The sequence below is a fragment of the Castor canadensis genome, chromosome 3 (assembly GCF_047511655.1).
Source record: "Castor canadensis chromosome 3, mCasCan1.hap1v2, whole genome shotgun sequence".
Taxonomy (NCBI): domain Eukaryota; kingdom Metazoa; phylum Chordata; class Mammalia; order Rodentia; family Castoridae; genus Castor; species Castor canadensis.
Window position 1 is genome coordinate 136,888,834 of NC_133388.1, and position 21,729 is coordinate 136,910,562.

Below are 21,729 nucleotides of genomic sequence, written 5' to 3' on the forward strand. Positions count from 1 at the left end.
ACTTCAATATTGAAAAATTAGAATAAAATGTGAGGAATAAGACTATTTTCATACTTGCTATATAACTTCAGTAATCAAAACTGTGCAAAACCAGCAAACAGATAGACACGGAGGATAAAGAAAATACTTAGTGAAGTCAAAATGACCCACACTAGTAAGGGCAACTGATTTTTTTCTCAAAAGTGCAAAAGCAACTCAATGGGAAAGGGATAACCTATTCAACAAACGATTTAGAAAAAAAAAAAAACTTTGACCTAAAGATGACAGCTAGTAAAAAGAAATTACTCGAAATACAGAATTAAATATAAATCATAAAGCCTTTCATATAAAACTTAAGAGAATACCTTTGTGGACCCAAGGACTGGTGAAGAGATTTAGATGTGACACCAAAATCACAAAAGAAAAAAAATTAGTAAATTGGAAATCATCAAAATTAAAAACTTTTGCTCTGTGAAAGACCTCATTAACAAGATGAGGGCTGGGGACAGGGCTCAGTAATACAGCCCTTGCCTAGCATACATGAGGCCCTGGGTTTGATCCCAAGCACCACCACAAAAGAAATGTGCAAATGACACAAAAGGTATTTTACCACAGGACAGAGATAGCGAAAGAAAACAAAACAACCACAAATACACGTTTAAAAGATGTCTTCTATCCCTAGCCATTAGGGAAATAAAAACTAATACCATGATGATATAACCACAAAGACGGCATGGCTCAAGTGGTAGAGCACCTGCCTAGAAAGCCACAAGGCCCTGAGTTAAAAAGTACCACCCAAAAAAATTCTTTTTAAATCTTATTTTAAAAAGAATTTTAAAACAAAAACAAAATTTGCTATAGCAAAAACTTTTTTTTATTATTATTCATATGTGCATACAATGCTTGGGTCATTTCTCCCCCCTGCCCCCACCCCCTCCCTTACCACCCACTCCGCCCTCTCCTTCTCCTCCCCACCCCCTCAATACCCAGCAGAAACTATTTTGCCCTTATCTCTAACTTTGTTGAAGAGAGAGTATAAGCCATAATAGGAAGGAACAAGGGTTTTTGCTAGTTGAGATAAGGATAGCTATACAGGGAGTTGACTCACATTAATTTCCTGTGTATGTGTGTTACCTTCTAGGTTAATTCTTCTTGATCTAACCTTTTCTCTGGTTCCTGGTCCCCTTCTCCTATTGGCCTCAGTTGCTTTTAAGGTATCTGCTTTAGTTTCTCTGCGTTGAGGGCAACAAATGCTAGCTAATTTTTTAGGTGTCTTACCTATCCTCATATCCCCCTTGTGTGCTCTCACTTTTATCTTGTGATCAAAGTTCAATCCCCTTGTTGTGTTTGCCCTTGATCTAATGTCCGCATATGAGGAAGAACATAAGATTTTTGGTCTTTTGGGTCAGGCTAACCTCACTCAGAATGATGTTCTCCAATTCCATCCATTTACCAGCGAATGATAACATTTCGTTCTTCTTCATGGCTGCATAAAATTCCATTGTGTATAGATACCACATTTTCTTGATCCATTTGTCAGTGGTGGGGCATCTTGGCTGTTTCCATAACTTGGCTATTGTGAATAGCGCTGTAATAAACATGGGTGTGCAGGTGCCTCTGGAGTAACCTGTGTCACAGTCTTTTGGGTATATCCCCAAGAGTGGTATTAGCAAAAACTTTTAAACAATACTCTATGCCAGATGCTGGTTCCTCCATCTTAATCCTAGCTACTTGGGGGGCTGAGATAAAGAGAAATGCTGTTTGAGAGCAGCACAGGCAAATAATTTGCAAGGCTCCATCTCCAAAATAACCAGAGCAAAATGTATTGGAGTGTGGCTCAAGTGATAGAAGTGCCCTCTTAGCAACTCTGAAGCCCTGAGTCGAAACCCCAATACCACAAAAAATTAAAACTATGATTTTGGGAGTACATCATTCAAAAATACTCTTCTAAACTTTTTAACTTTTTATTTTGGAATAAATATATGTATACTTAGATAATTTATTTGGGGGATAACTTACAAATGTATATATGTATTTGTGAATAATATATACAATATACTACATATGTACCACATATATATATTATACATAGACAGTACAGGGTGCCCTTACATCATTCATCTGGCTTTGCCTAATGTTAGCAACTGACATAACCACAGTACATTAGTCAAAACTAGAAATTGAACTTTTGTACAAAAATATTAACTAAGTCACAGGTTGTGTTTAGAGTCTTTTTTCTTTTTTATCATTCTGTTTTCTCTCCTACACTTTTTATTTAGTCAGTCAGTTACTTCTTTTTGTTTGGAACAGGGTCTTGTTACATAGCCAAAATGGCCTCAAACTTGGGATTCTTCTGCCTCTACTTCCCAAGTGCTGGGATTACAGGTACACATCACCACAGTGGCTTTTTCTTATTTTTTTAGCTATTAATGATTGTGGACATCCAGATGACTTGAGAAAATTCCTATTATTATTCCTGATTTAACTTCAATTCCAGCTTTGATTGTCTGTAAGTTACACAGAATCTTGGTGCTGAAAGACACCTTAGAAGTCATTTAAATTAGTATTTTTCAAAGTATAAAATAGACCAACTACCAGTCATAAAATAAACTCAATAAATTACTACTGTAACTTTCATTGGAACTAAATACAAAATATGAGAGTATGATATGCAAGTTAATAATATTAGTGCTTCATAAACAGATACATATGCAAATACATAAATATATATGTATATTCTAATTTATACTGTTAAAAATATATTCCTTACCATGGGTCACAGTCAAAAAAGTTCTAAAAGTCATTCATCTATACCAAACCAAAGAAAGAAACCTCTATTTAAAATCCCTGGAGGGACGGGGTAGCTCAGTGGTAGAACACTTGCCTAGCATGCAAGAAGCCCTGGATTCAAGCCCCAGCACAGAGCCAGGGAGACAGGGGACTGGCAAAACAAAACCCACTTCTACTTAAACATTATTGAAAGTAGGAAACTTAGGAAATTTTTTACATGGACCCAACATTTATCTCTGTTGACTTTTAATCCACAACTCAAAAAAAGAGGAAGGAGTTTGCTTCAAAAGAAAAATACCCTGCAGTGCTCTTTTCTTTCTTTCTCTTTGCTTCTTTAGCAGAGGTTGTTACACCTAGAAATCATAAATTTACAAAGTAAAGTTGCCCTTTCAGTTTCCAAGCGAGGAGAAAAAAAAAAGTGTATAAGGACTGTAAATGGAGTAAGAAAAACAAGGTCAACAAACACCTTAGAGATGACATGAATATAATTATCAAATCTCGGCAGACAGTTTCATAAAATGTGTTACTTATTAGTAAATTTCTCATTTTAGACAGTAAGCTTTATTTTTTTCCCCAACATCCCACACAAAGAGGAAGAACATCTTTCCACTTGAAAGAAAAAAAATCTGCCCAAATAAACTCTGTCTCCTTTAACATACAAGAAAGTCATTTTCTGAATTTTATTAAAGCAACTCTTATTTCTGCCTAATCCAAACATAAGTGTTTCATGTCATTATATATGTATATAACATGGAATATTATATATGTATTTATTATATAGATGGATACACACACACACATATACACGTACCCCCATGGAACCCATATTTGGCTATCTGCCAGCTGAATTTACTCAGAATGCACATCTTTAGCAAAACTAAGAAAAGAAAAATAAATTCTGAAGTAAAAATAATCCACAAATGAGTTTTGTGCTCCACACTTACAGAAACCCCATTCAGCCTCATCAAAGCCTGCTATTCTTAGTCTGTCCCCAATTCTCACTACAATATAAGTTTCCAACTTTAACCTTAAGTTACAGAATGAGCAACTGCTGCTATGCAGAGGTCCATGGGCACAAACAAGAGGACAGAAGAGGACAATCTGCCTCCTGAGGGTGATTTCGAAAGTGACTAAAGGCATTAGAACATTGTGGCACATATATATGTGCCACAAGGCTTACAATAATCCTCATTACTTATAAAGCTTACAGAGTCAGTACACAGGATTAATTATGCTCACTGTGGCATTTTCTGTTAAAGGACATGAAAAATGTATGCCTATAACTTTTAGAAGAAAATTCAATTCAAAACCACTTAAATAAGCAGTTTCCAAAAAGGAGTGACTCTTCAGCAATTTGGGAAACCTAGCTATCCAGAAGAACTGACATCCTGAGCACTGCAGTTAGCTAATCTTTAGGAATCAGTGCAAAATCTTAGGAGGGATTATGTATGATAAATTTCCCAAATTTACTCTCAAATCTCTATTTCATGTAGCAATTTATACTGACAAGTAATTCTTAAACTCCAAATCAAGGTAAGTACTAAGGTTAGAATCAAATTACATAAAACTTTATAAAAGCTCTAATGTGCTTAGGGACAGGAAAGATAAAAGAAGAAAGTTAAGAATTTATTTATATTTTGCTATCACAAATTTTATTAAAAATTTCAAATGAAAGTTTTTAATTTTAGCTAAAAACTTTCAATTTATTCAAACGAAGTAGATATTAAGGTCGAAATTCAAAACCATTTAAACACTGTGAAGGTTAATTCCAAAGACAAATTCATGCTGCCCTCTAATGGCTCAACATAAATAGTTTTACCTGTATTACACAAGAAAGGTGATGATAAACACAATTTCTTAATTTTATAAATGAAAGAATTATATTAAATACCAGAGAAGAAAAACTAAAAAATCTCAATTTTGGGTGTACCTGAACTCAAAATTAACTATGACTGCAATATTCATAATCAATAAAATTGATTATAAAATCTTTTTCAAACTATAATACTTGCCTAGGCATGTGTAAGCCATGACAATATACACTTCTATGTATTCTGTAACAGTCTTCTGTAATTTAGCTTCTTTTCAAGTAAGTCTATGACAACAGTATTCAAATCTAACTGTTCACACACCACTAAATAATTTAGAAAATTACATATAGTTTTGCATGTTTATTATATTCTAAAATGTAAAGAGCATCTAAAAATTTAATCGGCATCTGAAATTTTTTATTAGAAGCTTAAATAATTGCTTCCACAAATAGAAAGAATGTAGTTTCTGGTTTATTGTAAATATTGACATTTCAAAAGAAAACTGTATGCCACTCCTTTAAACATAACCAAAGAAATCTAAATGCTATAGCAAGATCATATATATCCTCATTGACTTAAAAAATACATAAGCCCTATGGAATATATATCAAGAATTCTACATCATTCTTTTTTATCTTCTTGAATTTACATTCTAATCCACTGTCTCCATAGAATTTTAACCTGTAATATTTTATGGCTATAAATCTTTTATTGCTCATTTCATTTTAATTCTATATATTATAAAATTTATACTCTACTGGGGGTTTTGTTGTTTTGTTTTTGCAGTGTTGGTGATCAAGCCAAGGGCAGTGTGCTTCCACAAAGCCACAACCCCAGCACTGTGCAAGTTTGTATTTTCTGTGATCAGAAGTAAGTTAAGGTGGGTTTCCAAGATGGTGGCTAGAGGGAGAAAGCAGAAAGCGAGCCTCCTATAGTGACATCTTGGAGAAACGCTGGAGACACACAATGCAGGCAAGGCCACTGAAAAGAGGCAAAACTTTGACCCCTCCACACCTCTAGCCTGTGCAGAGAATCTCCACTTCACATTGGACAGAGAAACCAGGAGAGCCCCAGGGCCGCCAGAAGTATGCACAAACACAGCTTGGGAAGATGCAGACCACAAGGTGAGCTAAGTGCTACGTCGTACTTCCACAGACATCCCTGGGCCAGATTAGCATAGTGACATGGACAGACTGACACCCACCCAGGAAAAAAAGAGAAACTGAGTAATAAGCAGTAAGAACAATGAAGACACATAGCAAAGAGGGTGGGGTACCCTGAACACCGAAGAGGGGAATCCCTCCCGGAACTGTAAATAAACAAGCCCCAGGAGAGGAGAGGGTGTGAGCTGGGGGGGGGGGTGGAGGGAGCAATCAGGAGCGGGAAAGCTTAAAAAACTGGCGGTGGAAGAAAACAACACAGGAGAGGGGGGAAGACCCACTTCCCACATCAACTGTAAATAAACACGCAGGCCTGAGAAAGCGGGTGCAGTGTCACCTCCCCCAGTGTGCTTAGAAAGGGGAAAGCTTGTAGCAGCAGCTCGTGCACAGAACTCTGAGTAAACAAAGCCTGGGGGCCAGTTATGTGTTAAGGTCACTCCAGAGACCTGTGTAAATAACACCTCCAGCAACAGCAGGCTGACAGCAGTATGGCAGGCAAGCCACAGCCACAGATAGCCATTCACAGAACTGTCTCCAGACTTTTTTTTTTCTCTCTCCCTACCTGTGATGAGAAAACAATTGAACTACACCTGCATGCTGAAAAACCTACTGAAACTGTATTGCATTTGAACTTGGGACACTTTGTGGGGTTTTTTTTTCTTGTTTTGTGCAGTTCTGTTCTATTTTATGTTACCCCTTTGATGACACAACTACAGAACAACATCTGAGGCACCATCTCCAGGATTGGAGGCTGAGAGAAGAACACCAAAATTATTAAGACTGAAACTTCATTGCATTTCAACTCGGAGGGCTTTTTTGGTTTCTTTAATTTTATTTTTTTAGTTTTTATCTGATATTTTATTTTATTTTATTTATATATACATACATTTTTTCTTTCATTTATTATTTGTACTTTTATTCTTATCTTTATTCTTTTTACTTTTTATTTTCAATACTCTGTCTCTCTAACCTCTTTTCAGATTACAGTTGATTAGTACACTGTCTCTCCTTACTTATATCTTTGAAACTTCCTTTGTTTCTTTGTTTTGCATTTTTTCTACTTGATTATTTGTTTTCCATTTTCCTTGAACTTCTTTGCTTTCCATCCCCTCTCACCCTTCCATTCTAAATATCACTAGTGCTATTATTACACCCAGAAAATACTTTATTGCACACAGTACAAGGAGAATAACAACACCAAGGGTAATGACAGGAAGACAGAAAAAACAGGGAAACCAGTTTCCCCACAGCAAAAAATTAGTACAGGAAAGAGACAGAAATGAAAAAAACAGATACTCAGATCCACACTCCAACAAAATGAAGATAAACTATGCCAAAGAACCCAATGAAACCCACGAGAATAATTTAAAAGAAGACATACTAGAGGTACTCAATGATAATTTTATAGAGATGATAGTGGATATGGTCAACCAAAATGTACAGGAGACACTGAAGAAATTCCAAGAAAACAAAAATAGAGAATTTGAAAAAGCAAAAGAAGAAATAAAGGAAACAACAAAAGCACTATATAAACACGAAAGTGAAACAGAGAACACGATTAATAAAGAGATAAATGAACTCAGGACAAAAGTAGACAACATGAAAGAGGAAATGACCCAGGATATGGAAAACTTCACAAAAAGAATGAAACAGAATTGCAAAACAAAACAGAAGGCCAATCCAGCAGAATACTACAAACAGAACACAGAATCTCAGAACTTGAAGATGAAATGGTAATTAAAGGAAAAACTGAAGAACTATTAATTAAACAACTCAAGACCTGAGAAAAGAAAATGCAAGAACTCACCGACTCCATCAAAAGACGAAAGTTGAGAATCATGGGCATCGAAGAAGGAGAAGAGGTGCAAGCGAAGGGAATGCGTAATATATTGAACAAAATAATAACAGAATATTTCCCAAATCTAGAGAAAGATATTCCCATACAGATGCAAGAGGCCTCCAGAACACCAAACAGACCAGATCGAAATAGAACTACCCCATGACATATCATATTAAAACAACAAGTTCAGAAACCAGGGAAAGAATATTGAAGGCTGTAAGAGAGAAAAAACAAGTAACATACACAGGTAAACCCATCAAAATCACAGCAGACTTCTCAACAGAAACATTAAAAGCAAGAAGAGCGTGAGGTAAGATCTTCCGGGCACTGAATGAAAATAACTTCAACCCCAGCATACTCTACCCAGCAAAACTATCATTCAAAATAGATGCAGTAATAAAAGTTTCCCATGATAAGCAGAAACTAAAACACTATGTGACCACAAAGCCACCACTACAAAAGATTCTTTAAGGGATTCTACGCACAGAAAGTGAAACCCAACATAACCATGAAAGGACAGGGAGTGCCAAACCACAGGAAAAGAAAAAGCAAGAAAGTAGAGAGTAACCTCACCTTAGTTATACACAACCAAACTTAAAACAAGTAAGACAACTAAATGACAGAAAGCACCACATACATATCAGTACTAACACTTAATGTTAATGGACTTAATTCACCCATCAAAAGGCACCGTTTGACAAAATGAATTAAAAAGGAAGATCCAACAATTTGTGCTTACAGGAGACCCATCTCACTGCCAGAAATAAGCATAGGCTTAGGATGAAAGGCTGGAAGAAGATATACCAAGCCAATGGCCCCCGAAAACAGGCAGGAGTAGCAATACTTATCTCTGACAAAGTAGACTTCAAACCTACATTGATCAAACAAGATAAAGGACATTCCATACTAATAAAAGGGGAAATAGACCAAAAGGAAATAACAATTATCAACCTATATGCACCCAATATCAATGCACTCAATTTCATCAAACATACTCTGAAAGACCTAAAAGCATATATTAACTCCAACACAGTGGTTGTGGGAGACTTTGACACCCCATTATCATCAATAGATAGGTCATCCAAACAAAAAATCAATAAAGAAAACATAGATCGAAAATATACCATAGATCAAATGGACCTAGTTGATGTCTACAACATTTCATCCAACATCTACACAATATACATTCTTCTCAGCAGCCCAGGGAACCTTCTCCAAAATAGATCATATCCTAGGACACAAAGCAAGCCTCAGCAAATATAAGAAAATAGAAATTATACTGTGCATACTATCTGATCACAGTGCAATAAAACTAGAACTCAACAACAAAAGTAAAGACAAAAAACATGCAAACAGCTGGAAACTGAGTAACTCATTACTTAATGAACAATGGGTCACTGATGAAATAAAAGAGGATATTAAAAAGTTCCGGCAAGTCAATGGAAATGAAAACACAACCTACCGGAAATGGGACACAGTAAAGGCAGTCCTGAAAGGAAAGTTTATAGCCATGAGTGTAAATATTAAAAAGACTGAAAGACCCCAAATCAATGACCTAATGATACATCTCAAACTCCTAGAAAAACAAGAACAAGCAAATCCAAAAACAAATAGAAGGAGAGAAATAATAAAAATAAGAGCTGAAATCAACGAAATAGAAACCAAAGAAACCATACAAAGAATTAATAAAACAAAAAGTTGGTTCTTTGAAAAAATAAACAAGATCGACAGACCCCTGGCAAACCCGACTAAAATGAGGAGAGAAAAAAACCTAAATTAGTAGAATCAGGAATGCAAAAGGGGAGATAACAACAAACACCAAGAAGTCCAGGAAATCATCAGACACTACTTCGAGAACCTATATTCAAATAAATTTGAAAATCTTAAAGAAATGGACAGATTTCTAGATACATATGATCATCCAAAACTGAACCAAGAGGAAATTAATCACCTGAATAGATCTATAACACAAAATGAAATTGAAGCAGCAATCAAGAGTCTCCCCAAAAAGAAAAGTCCAGGACCTGATGGATTCTCTGCTGAATTCTATCAGACCTTTATAGAAGAACTGATATTAACCCTCCTTAAACTGTTCCACGAAATAGAAAGGGAAAGAAAACTGCCTTACACATTTTATGAAGCCAGTATTACACTTATCCCAAAACCAGGCAAAGACACCTCCAAAAAAGGAGAACTATAGGCCAATCTCCTTAATGAACATTGACGCAAAAATCCTCAACAAAATAATGGCAAACCGAATTCAACAACACATCAAAAAGATTATTCACCACGACCAAGTAGGCTTCATCCCAGGGATGCAGGGGTGGTTCAACAGATGCAAATCTATAAATGTAATACACCACATTAACAGAAGCAGAGACAAAAACCACTTGATCATCTCAATTGATGTAGAAAAAGCCTTTGATAAGATCCAACACAATTTCATGATAAAAGCTCTAAGAAAACTAGAAATAAAAGGAAAGTACCTCAACATTATAAAAACTATATATGACAAACCTACAGCCAGCATTATACTTAACGGAGAAAAACTGAAACCATTCCCTCTAAAATCAGGAACAAGACAAGGATGCCCACTATCTCCACTCCTGTTCAACATAGTACTGGAATTCCTAGCCAGAGCAATTAGGCAAGAAGAAGGAATAAAAGGAATACAAATAGGTAAAGAAATTGTCAAAATATCCCTATTTACAGATGACATGATCCTATACCTTAAAGACCCAAAAAATTCTACTCAGAAGCTCCTAGACACCATCAATAGCTACAGCAAGGTAGCAGGATATAAAATCAACATAGAAAAATCATTAGCATTTCTATATACTAAAAATGAACAAACTGAAAAAGAATGTACGAAAACAATTCCATTTACAATAGCCTCAAAAAAAAATCAAATACCTAGGTGTAAACCTCACAAAAGATGTGAATGACCTCTACAAGGAAAACTATAAACTTCTGAAGAAAGAGATTGAGGAAGACTATAGAAAGTGGAGAGATCTCCCATGCTCATGGATTGGTAGAATCAACATAGTAAAAATGTCTATACTCCCAAAAGTAATCTACACGTTTAATGCAATTCCCATCAAAATTCCAATGACATTCATTAAAGAGATTGAAAAATCTACTGTTAAATTTATATGGAAACACAATAAGCCACGAATAGCCAAGGCAATACTCAGTCAAAAGAACAATGCAGGAGGTATCACGATACCTGACTTCAAACTATATTACAAAGCAATAACAATAAAAACAGCATGGTACTGGCACAAAAACAGACATGAAGACCAGTGGAACAGAACAGAAGACCCAGATATGAAGCCACACAACTATAACCAACTTGTCTTTGACAAAGGAGCTAAAAATATACGATGGAGAAATAGCAGCCTCTTCAACAAAAACTGCTGGGAAAACTGGTTAGCAGTCTGCAAAAAACTGAAACTAGATCCATGTCTATCACCCTATATCAAGATTAACTCAAAATGGATCAAGGATCTTAATATCAGACCACAAACTCTTAAGTTGATACAGGAAAGAGTAGGAAATACTCTGGAGTTAGTAGGTATAGGTAAGAACTTTCTCAATGAAACCCCAGCAGCACAGCAACTAAGAGATAGCATAGATAAATGGGACCTCATAAAGCTAAAAAGCTTCTGTGCATCAAAAGAAATGGTCTCTAAACTAAAGAGAACACCCACAGAGTGGGAGAAAATATTTACCAACTATACATCAGACAAAGGACTAATAACCAGAATATATAGGGAACTTAAAAAACTAAATTCTCCCAAAACTAATGAACCAATAAAGAAATGGGCAAGTGAACTAAACAGAACTTTCTCAAAAGAAGAAATTCAAATGGTCAAAAAACACATGAAAAAATGCTCACCATCTCTAGCAATAAAGGAAATGCAAATTAAAACCACACTAAGATTCCACCTCACCCCTGTTAGAACAGGCATCACAGCAACACCACCAACAGATGTTGGCGAGGATGCGGGGAAAAAGGAACCCTCTTACACTGTTGGTGGGAATGCAGACTAGTACAACCACTCTGGAAAAAAATTTGGAGGCTACTTAAAAAGCTAGACATCGATCTACCATTTGATCCAGCAATACCACTCTTGGGGATATACCCAAAAGACTGTGATACAGGTTACTCCAGAGGCACCTGCACACCCATGTTTATTCCGGCACTATTCACAATAGCCAAGTTATGGAAAAAGCCAAGATGCCCCAGCACTGACGAATGGATTAAGAAAATGTGGTATCTATACACAATGGAATTTTATGCAGCCATGAAGAAGAACGAAATGTTATCATTCGCTGGTAGACGCATGGAATTGGAGAACATCATTCTGAGTGAGGTTAGCCTGGCCCAAAAGACCAAAAATCGTATGTTCTCCCTCATATGTGGACATTAGATCAAGGGCAAACACAACAAGGGGATTGGACTTTGAGCACATGATAAAAGCGAGAGCACACAAGGAAGATATGAGTATAGGTAAGACACCTAAAAAATTAGCTAGCATTTGTTGCTGTTAACACAGAGAAACTAAAGCAGATACCTTAAAAGCAACTGAGGCCAAGAGGAAAAGGGGACAAGGAACTAAAGAAAAGGTTAGATCAAAAAGAACTAACCTAGAAGGTAACACACATGCACAGGAAATTGTGGGTCAACTCCCTATATAGCTATACTTATCTCAACCAGCAAAAACCCTTGTTCCTTCCTATTACTGCTTATACTCTCTCTTCAACAAAATTAGAAATAAGGGCAAAATAGTTTCTGCTGGGTATCGAGGGGGTGGGGGGGAGAGGGAGGAGTGGGTGGTAAGGGAGGGGGTGGGGGCAGGGGGGAGAAATGGCTCAAGCCTTGTATGCACATATGAATAATAAAACAATAAAAATTTTTTTAAAAAGTAAGTTAAGGTATAATTGTGCAATAAGTTATCTGTGCAATTATTATTAGCAGGTAATGGGTCATAAATATTATAAATTTTGATAAATAATGTTTAGACAAAAAGTAAAATTGTAGGGACATGAAACTCAATGAGAGGTATAGGTGTTCTTTTTTTAATTTATATTGACGTATCCAAGAAGGAATATTTCCGGGTAAAATAAGATAGGTCTCAGTTATATTTTATTTCTGTTTTCCAAGGTATAATCACTGAGAAACATTCACGCTAAGAAGCAAATCACTCAGTTGGATGCATGGTTCAAGTTGCAAAGCACTTGCCTACCAAGCAGGAAACCCTGAGTTCAAACTCCAATACTGGGAGAAAAAAGTAACTCTTGAGTTTCATTACAGCAATATCACTCAATTTTTCTATGTCAAAACTTACACTGTGATCTACCGTCACAATTCTATTTTATTTTTCATACAGGATCTTACTATGTAGCCCAGGCTGGCATTGAATTCTTGATCCTCTTACCTCAGCCTCTACAGTAGTGGGATTACAGGATGTGCCACCATGCTCAGGAAAAATTATTTTAAATGGTGTGGCAACTGATGATTGATTAGGTCTTCTTTCCATTTGTTGAAAGCAAAGACCCAGAAACTACCTGATTTGCAGTAAGATGTGTTATGTATTTACTGTTAATATTTACTTTCTCAATTTCTAAATAAAAACATTTTGGAACTATTCCAAAATGTTAGCATTCAGATTTTTCAAGTGACTAGAAATTACACCTTTTATTCTTTCACTTGCCAATTGGGTATGTTCAGAAATGGTAGAGAATAAACAAAAATACTGTTTATTTCAATACCGTTCTGCTGAGACAATATTTCTTTTATAAAATGTTTCTATCTTATCATGCACTCCAAATCTATTTTCACCAAAACTTTAAAACAGAAGTCTTGGCTTACTTAACTTATGGTAAACACCCACTGTGGACTAATTGCCAAATCAGGCTATCAAAAAAATGTCTGCCTGTGTTTTCAAGTCAAATATGTTTTAGACTTAAAATATTTTAATTTGTCTCCTAAAGCAGGACCTATAATTTGTCTCCTATAAGCCATGTACATGAGACATACCACAACAGAGAAAGGCTAAAAATAAAAGAACCAAAGGTATACTAGGCAGATGGAAACAAAAGAAGCAATTTTTATCCCAATATCAGACCAATTAGAATTCAAGATAAAAGGTATTAATGACTGGATATTTTTAATACTAAAACGTACAATTCTGAGATGACATACAGAAATTATGAATATCTATTTACCAAATGATGCCACAAACACTTTCATGAAGCAAAAATTACAGGAGATGCAAGGAGATGTGGATAGAAGCACACAGATACTAGGACATTTTAACACACCACTCAGTACAAGACAGATAGGACAAACAGAAAAAGTAAAGACACAGAAGAGCAAAGCAACAAAATCTTACAGAAGATCATATGTATTTATCAAACTTTATATCCTTTAGACTTCCCAAATGCATATGCAATATCTATATGGAGTCTACATTACATCACAAAGAAAAAAAGAATAGAAATACTACAAACAACACTCTTGGATCAAAATACAACAAATAAGAAATGAACAAATTTTAAAAGCAAAAGGTTCTTCTATTTAGACATTAAACTTTTTATTAAACAATTTTTACATGAAAGGGAAAATTCAGACAGGAAAAAATAAAAATACTACATATTCAAATCTATGTTACACACACAGAACAATGATCAGAGGAAAATTCAAAGCCTTCAACAGTTATTTCAATAAAAACCAGACCAGGCAAGGTGGCCCACACCTATAATCCTGGCTACTCCAGAAACAGAGATCAGGAAGATCACAGTTGGATGCCAACCTGAGCAAAAAGTTTGCAAGACCCTAACTCAATCGATAAAAGGCTGGGTGTGGTAGCTAACACCTGTCATCCCAGCTAGGCGGGAAGTATAAACAGGAGGATCAATGTCCAAGCAAAAACATGAGATCCTACCTAAAAAATAACTAAACAAAAAGGGCTGGGGCATGGCTTAAGTGACAGAGTATCTGCCTAGCAAGACTGAAGCCCTATTTCAACCAAAAAAATAATAATAATAATAAAAAGGAAGGCATTCAAATGAATTTTTTAAAATGTTATATATTATTATTAACTTGGTATTAAATTCTAACCATGTTTTGCTTTTTCTTATACATTTATATTTACTTAGATTGCAATTTCCTCTTCTATACTGTTTTTACCAGACTTAGGTATCAATTTTAAACTTGTTTTGTAAACAGATTCAGAAATTCCCCTGCATCATTTATTTTTTTTCTATTCTATATAATGTAGAATTCTCCTGTGAAACCATGAGGGCCTGATGCTTTTTTTTGTGAGATGATTCCTTATTTAATTATACCATTTAGGTTTTCAAATTTATTTGCATAGAGGCCTGCAAAGTAATCACTAAGATTTTTTCTCAGATTGGCAAAGTGGCTCAAGTGGTAGAACACCTACCTAGTAAGCCCGAGGCCCTGAGTTAAAACCCTAGTACCATCAAAAAAAGAGAAAAAAAAATTTTTTTCTCTGTTTCAGTGACCAATGCCTTAACAGTTCTCATTTGTGTTTTTCCCATTTTGTTTGACAGCTAGTAGTCTATTCTGTAAATTTTAAAAATTAAGATTTTATCAATTAGATGTTTACTGTTCTGTATTTCATTTCTGCTTTAATCTTCATTATTTTATTTTCTGTACTTTCACTTAGTTTATTTTTTGTTTGGCTGGTTTTGGCTGTGTTTTGTATTATTGTTCTGTGGGGGGTTGGAGAGATTTCTTGGTATACTGGAATTCAAACTCAGGGCCTCACACTTGCTAGGCGAGTGCTCTTTCACCTGAGACACACCTCCAGCCCTTTCACCTTTATTATTTTCAGATAGTGTCTCACTTTTGCCCTTCTGGCATCAGACCTCAACCCTTCTACCTTTCCCTCCCAGGTAGTTTGGATTACAGGTGTTTACCTCCATGCACAGTTTGAGATTCAGTCTAATTTTTATCTGAGCTGGCCTTAAACTGTGATCCTCCTATCTCCACCTCCCAAGTAGTTGGGATTACAGCTGTATACCACTGTGCAGGCCTCTGATTTTTGTTTTTTGAGATAAATTTTCAATATGTACCACAAGCTGACTTTGAACTCACAATACTCTTGATTCAGCCTCCTGAGTGCTGGGATTATAGGCATGAACCACCTTGCCTTGGTCCTAGTTTATTTTTTTTTCACTAGTAACAACAAAATATTGGAGTATACATTTGTTGGAGTATACCTGTATGCCTTTCACAAGTACTGTAAAGCTTTCATTATGTACTCATGCATATTTCTTGGTAAGTTTCTCCCTCAGTGTGGTCTTTCTTGGTATTATAAATGGAGTTTCTCTATTATTATATACTTTATCTGATTTTTGACTATGTGTTTGTTTGTTTGTTTGTCAGTGGTGCCGGGGATTGAACCCAGGGGTCCACGCACACTACGCAAGTGTTCTCCCACTGAGCTACATATGCAGTCCTTGAACTGTGTATTTGAAGACTACTGGTTCTAGACGTCAATTTTATATCATCTTACCTTCCAGAATTTTTATATTGTTTGAATTATTCTCTAAATGGGAACCCCCCCATAATCCACAAGGCACAAGTTCCAAGACTCCCAGTGAATGAATGAAACCTCAGAAATTATCAAAATCCTATATGTACATATACATCTATGATAAAGTTAATTTATTAATCAGAAATAAGAGATTAGCAATCACAATAAAATACAATCATACCGTGCTCGCTTCGGCAGCACATATACTAAAATTGGAATGATACAGAGAAGATTAGCATGGCCCCTGCGCAAGGATGACACGCAAATTCGTGAAGCATTCCATATAAAAAGAAAAATACAATCATACCAATACACTATAATAATAAAAATTATGTAGATGTGGTCTCCTCCCTCCCTTCAAAATATTACACCTTTTTCACTTAAATGAAGAGTTTCATAGCTGGCTTCTTTTTGGCATCTCCAAATTGCTGGTGCTACTACTCCTACACCGTAGGGCCATTATTGAATAAAATAAGGGTTACTTGAAAACAAGGACAAGAAGACTGGGCAATGGAGCTGGTAACCAAGATGACTAGTAAGTAGGGTAGCATATACAGTGTGGATACTCTGTACAAAGGAATGACTCACATGCAGAGCTGGATGGAGAGAAATTTTATGATGCTCTCACAATAGCACTCAATTTTAAACTTATGAACTGTTTACTTCTGGAATGTTCCATTTTATAGCTTTGGACCATGGCTGGCTGACAATAAAAACACCCACTAAGTGGGGACTACTCATGCTTATAATATAAACAGATCTCTCACTCTTAACTGCATCAGACAATACCTCTAGAACAATGCTGAATGCTTTGGAAGACAATTTGCCTTATACCTTACCTTGGTGTTAAATTAATTAACCCTCTAGGCACTTCCAAGTGTCTGTAGTAACTGCCAATATGCCATTCATCATTCTGAGTAATAATCATCTATCCTCCCCCTCTAGGCTATGAACTTAAGAGTAAGGATAGTATCTTATGCATCTTCGTGTTCACCAGAATCTCAGTTCTCAAGAAATGTTGGTGATTTGACATTCACATAGTAAATCAAACTATAAATAAATATACTAGCAGTGTCAATAAACTGACACTAGCTACTGTGTGCCCCTACACACAGCTAGAACCTAGAACTAAGAGGCAGTACTACAATTGGTGGGACCACTTCACACCTATTAGGACAGATATTATTCAGAAAAGAAAAGATGAATTTGGAGGATCTAGATTGTATTTGTAGAGCAGAAAATTCCTTATAAGATGTAGGAATTATGATAGTGTGTCTTCTCCACTCCTTCACACCTTGGAGTTACACCAAACTAACATAAAATTCTGTACACTTGCTATCCAGCATGTCTTACCCTTTTCACTTCTACCTTCAGTTGTCTGCATACTGCTTTTACATATGGCTATTTGGCCTACTCATAAGTCTTTACACCCTTTTTTCTAAACCATGCCCAACACTTAAGGCACCCATGCCTCAGTTAGCTAATTAACCTCACTCCAATAAATAATCTGAAACTAAAGCTGCACAGGGGGATGTCATCTCTCTCTATCACCTCTGATGTTATCTGGAGCCTTCTTTTCTTCTCTGCTCCTGTTATTGCTAGAGCTCCAAGAGCTCACTCCTACTGACCAGGTGGCACTGGGAGGAAAATGTTCCTTGGAAGATAAAGTTAAAACTATTACAGGGCACACTATTCATAGTCAGTAAAATGGGTTTTTGTGGGATATTATGGGAACCTTGCCACCAGTTATCACTCATTTCTATGAGAAAATGTATTCTAAGTTTCCAGTAACCAACAGAAAACAAACTCTGGAACATGGCCTATTTTGATGATCATCCAAAATCTTACCCAGAACTATGAAACACAATCCTACATTTCCGAGAAATCCTATTACTGCAAAAACTTCTATAAACATGCAACATAAACTCTCATTATTAATTGTCACAAGCACTTGCTTTAAAAAACATACTTAAATTTTTCTAAATCCAATTGCCATTTTAAAAAAAACTTCACAAAACCTTCCTTATGAATCAACAGTTGAAAAACTGTGATTAAGTATTAAGGAGAAACACCTGGTGGTCAACATAGTTTTGGATTCAGAAAAGAACCCTCAAAAACAAAGAGGATAAAAGCTTCAAAATTTTTCAAGTTTTTCACAGCCATGACTATCAATCTATATATATTTTTCTCTGAACTATGAAAACTGAAAACTCACTTTCATATGTCACATACCACATTAAAAAGAGCATCGTAATTTGAACAGCCATTTTGTGCACCTTTAGAAAAACTCATTGCTATAGCAAGATTTTGCTCAAAGAAAAAGACAAAGGCATTTGCAAGACAGCATTGCTTAAACACAAATAAAGTGAGCCAAGTATTGTGTTTGTTTTTCAGAGCTTGAACAACAGATTAATAAAATTAGCCTCAATGGGAGAGACGATGGGGGCAATGTAACTAATACAAAATATAAGTCTAATTGGAATTGTCACTATGAATCCACCCCCCCCCGTATATCAATATATCCTAATAAAAAAAATTATTAAAAAAAAGAAACAGCCTCAGTGAAGAGACAATGCTGTTTATTTCCCCTAATGTAGACAAAAACTGTTGAAAATTTTTTAACAACTTTAGGATTTAAAAAGATAAATTCCTTTCTGTTAAAAAAATAAGTTTAACATTTATCAGACTTAAGGAGTGGCTACATTTTATCTAAGAGGTATAACCTGATTCTTCAGCTAGGAAAAATTAACTCCTTAACAGTAACAATGTATTAGTTGCAACCTTCCTTATATTCACATTCATGGGGAACAATGCTTAAACTTTTAGCATAAATCAGTCAAAAAAGGATCTCAATAGCGTTTTTTTTTTAAGTAGTCAAATAAAAATCAGACTAAGATCATTCCAAAATTATCATTTTTTTTTTAATTTAAGAACTGGATTTACCTTTGCCTTTGCTTTTATAGAAGGAACATATGTGACAAAGTTCTTAAATTAATAAACAGATAACAATCTCTAATCCATAACTAAGTGGCAGCCTGGGGCCTGCCTGGTCACTTCCAAGAGCAGAACAAGTGTGGAGCCCTGAATTTCTTTCATGGGAAACTTACTTCCAAAATCATTAGTGCTGAATACTAACTCTGTGGCAAGAAACACGAACTAGTTATTCTTTGGGAATGGAAGCATGAAAGTTGAAAGACTAAAGATTAAAAAGAAGTTTGTGTACAAAATACTGCATACAATTACATAAAGGCTCCCGATTTTCCAAAGCTCATGTTTAAACCCCAAATTAACAATTCCTGTTGTGCACAGTTTCAAAGGGAAGTAATTCTCTGGGCTACAATGGCAGTCTTATTGAAAGGTCAACTGAAGTCCAAAAATATCCACACTTGCAATATAGACTTAGTCACTTCTCTATACCCAGAATGTTAAGAGAATCACAGTCTAAACTTCTTAATTGGGCAGAAGTAAATTTTTTAAAATGTCAAAATAACAGTATCTAGCAAAAATATACTAGTATTTAGATTCTTTTAAGGAATAAAAAAAAACACTATGGTAACGTAGTGTAATGAGCTATGTGTGGTTCATGAATTACTTTATTAAATCCTAAAAACAAAAACTTACAGGTGAGTTGACTGAGAATTAGAAGATTTGAGTAGCCTATTCAAATTTACATGGCTATGATTCTAACTGCAGCATCTAAACTTGTAACGAGATTATACCATTTACAATATAATAGAGGATAACAATTACTGTGCAAAGGCAAAAACTATGCAACCTACAGGCAATCATTGTGTCCTCATAGATCCCTATGAAATAAATTTTATGTTAGCCCCTACTAAGACATTTACAATGCTTTTGACAAAATACATGGCAAAAATATGTTTCTTCAAAACATCTTTTGCTTCAAATAAAATGGAGTACTATAAAATATATTTTTAAGTCAACTTTTTTAGGTAAAATTTATATATAATGAAATATGACTATTTTAAGCTCAAAGTTTGATGGAATCTGACATGTGTCACATTAACAATCACCAAAATCAAGATACAGAGTACTTCTACCACCCCAAAAGTCTCCTAGGAAATCCCTAGCTCTAAATACAGCCAATGAACTTTTTTCTTTCAATGAACTTCTCTTTCTGTCACTATGGAACAGTTTTGCCATTTGTTTTCACAAAAGCAAGAATTTCATGGTACATACATTATATATCATTATATATCATGCTTTTCCCCTCAGCACAGTGTTTTTGAGATTCACACAAAATCTTTGCATGAATCAGGAATTTTACTGCTGAATAGTATTCCAAGTTATATAACAATTTCTTTAATCATTTACCTGGTAATAGGTATCTGGGTTGTCTCCAACTCAGATCAACTATAAAGAAAAATATTACAAACATGCATGTACAAATCTCTAAATACCTGTATATTTTTATTTCTTTTAGATATAGACCAGGAGTGCAATTGCTGGGTGGTATGTATTGTAAGTACATGTTTCAATTTACAAGAAAGTGACAAATTCTGACAAAGTGATTGTTGCATTTTACATTCCCAGCATAAAGAACTAGAGAGTTCTATTGGCCCCCACCCTGACACTTGGTGTTGTCCATTCTTTTTAGATTTTTTGGCTATGGTTTTAATGTTCATGTCCCTGATGAATAATCATTTTTAGCATACTTTCATGAGCATGTAAATCATTCTTATGTCCTTTGTAGTGAGGGTCTACTCAAGTATTTTGCACAACTTTTTTGACATCTTGCTATTGGGTTGTATATACTTATATATTGTGAAAAACGTGTTATTTTTCAAATACATGTGTTGTAAATGTTTCCTTTCAAGATATGCTTTCCTTCTGGAAATTTTATAGGTTTAACCTTGGTCTATGATCCACTTCCAATTGACTTTTGTCTATGGTGTGAGGTAAACCTTGAGGTTCTTTTTCTGTTTGTTTCCTTCTGTAAGGATATCCAGTTGGATATTCAACTGTCAGAAAGAGTATACTTTCTCCACTAGCATCTTTATTGAAATTAATTTTTAAATAATTAAATTAACCATACACTGATAGATCTATTCCTTGTTTTCATATTCCAGAGATCAGCAAACTTCTATAAAGGGCCAGATAGCAAATATTTTGAGCTTTGCAGGACATATAATTCCTGTTATTGCTACTCAACTCTGCTATAGCAGTACATAGCAGGTACACACAATTCCTAAATGAGTAACTGTGGCTATGTCTCAATAAAACAAACACATGCTAACATTTGAATTTTACCTAAATTTCATGTGTTATATAATATCATTCTTCTCTTCATACTTTTCCAGCCAATTATAATTGTAAATATCATGCCAGGCATGGTGATGCTTGACTGTGATTCCAGCACTCTGGAGGCTGAGGCAGGAAGATTGAGAGTTCAAGGCCAGTCTGGACTACATATCAAGACCCTGTCTCAAAGAAAACAAAATGCAAAAAACATTCCTAGCTTGCAGGCCACAAAAAACAGGAAGGACACATTTGGCTCATAGGCTGAGGCACACCAACCTCTGTTCTTTTCTATTCCACGGACCTGTCCTCCAATATGC

The 21,729-nt window shown here is 35.4% G+C and overlaps 1 protein-coding gene and 1 non-coding gene across 17 annotated transcripts in view; one reads left to right on the plus strand and one right to left on the minus strand.

The window, feature by feature from the left end:
- Nucleotides 1-21,729, minus strand: part of Stau2 (staufen double-stranded RNA binding protein 2) — a 316,438-nt gene that overhangs the window by 237,939 nt on the left and 56,770 nt on the right. The window lies entirely within an intron of this gene.
- LOC141421981 (U6 spliceosomal RNA) lies at nucleotides 16,333-16,439 on the plus strand. Its single transcript, XR_012446650.1, has one exon. It is a non-coding gene; the product is annotated as a U6 spliceosomal RNA (small nuclear RNA).